Below are 1,667 nucleotides of genomic sequence, written 5' to 3'. Positions count from 1 at the left end.
CTGCCCCGCTCTGCCATAGGTACCTTCTTGAGTCACTGCTCCTCACGCACTCGCTCTGAGATCCATGTGTCATTCATGAGTCACTGCCCCTTGCACACTCACTTCTGACACTTTGGAGTCACTGCTCCTCACACACACACACTCATGTGTCTTTCTAGAGCACTGCTATTCGCATAGTCTGTCACATCCCATGACACCACTTCAGACCGTCGTAAGCATCTTCCTTGAGTTACTGCTCTTTCAAACTCATTCCAGATGCCCATGTGTCCTTTTCAAAGATGGCTTGCACATCAAGCCTACTCGACGCTTGTTTTTCTAAAGCGAGAAAATACATCACCTCACTTTCGTTGTGTGTCTTGCATGCACACCATCTCTTTTCCTATGACATCACTAACACATACCAAAGGTATGCCACGTGGTATCACTTGGCGAATCCTGCTCTAAAAGGCCTCTGAATCCTCCAAGTATGTGATGTATGTCCACTTAGCTACATGGTTATCACCTAGTATGGATCATGCTTCAAAGGCCTCTGAATCCATTTAGTGTGCAACTCATGTCACACATGGCGTCTCCTCAGTATGTCATGTGTTTCATATGTCTCAAGTTTTGCGTTTGCATTTCTGTACTAGCGACACATTCATCATGGGTATATGCCACCATATACTTATGACAAACATTTGTTATTCTGTAATCTCTCCTACTTCGATGGAGGGATCACGACACACTAGACCACTTCGCATCTGCATGTGCATCTCCAGTTGTCTCGATGAAGAACATGACTCATTAGTTTATGTGTCATATGCCGGTGCAAGTAAGCTTAGGTGGAGGAGATAACAACACAATTAGCTAATTGGGAATTGCCACATGGGATGGGTGCAACTTGGTGCTTGAGCCAAGAAGGGTCTTCTCGGTTTTGAGTTTTCCGGCCACTAGGGCGGCCGACCAGGCCAAGGGCGGTGGCTAGCTGGCTCAGGGAGGTAAGGGGAGTTTTAATGGTGATTAGCTTTGAAGCTAAGCCAACTCATTGCATGGATAAGGGACTTAGCCAAATTAAGGAGGGGGATTGCATATTTTGAGGGGCCATTGGTCCATGGCACCAAGTAGGGTTGTCTAGGCATTGTGATTAGCATCTTAGGGCTTAAGACATGACTATGGTAATTAAGCTTTTGATTAATTCAAAGTCTTAGACCAATTTTTGGGTTTAGGCTAAAAGTTGGATTTTGGCTTGGATCTACATCAATCGAAGGCTTGAATTGGTCTTGAAAAATGTCATGATAAGTTTGGAAAACAAATTTTGTGGAATTGGATTGGTTATGTGGCTTAATTTGATGAAATTTGGCTTTAGGGTCAATTTAGGGTAATTAATTTGGACTTAAAATTTGGGTTTGTAATTGGGTGTAAGTCAGATTGAATTTGGTTTAAATTGGGCTTGGATAAGATGATATTTAGTTTGAATTTAAAATTGGGTGAGTTTAAAATAAGAGTTTAAATCAAATTTGGTGGAAATTGGGAGTGATTTGGGGACTTTAGGGATTTAAAGTATTAAGTGATTGATGCAACAAAAATATATGTATTTTTAGACCTATATTTTATGCTCATTTTTTGTGATAATGTGCTTTAAAGAAAGATATCTTTCATGTTTTATTGCAGGTTGATGTTTTTTAGCA

This window comes from Phalaenopsis equestris, unplaced genomic scaffold, assembly GCF_001263595.1.
Source record: "Phalaenopsis equestris unplaced genomic scaffold, ASM126359v1 Scaffold000151, whole genome shotgun sequence".
Taxonomy (NCBI): Eukaryota; Viridiplantae; Streptophyta; class Magnoliopsida; order Asparagales; family Orchidaceae; genus Phalaenopsis; species Phalaenopsis equestris.
The sequence above is the reverse complement of the archived record's forward strand: the minus strand, read 5'-3'. Positions refer to the sequence as shown.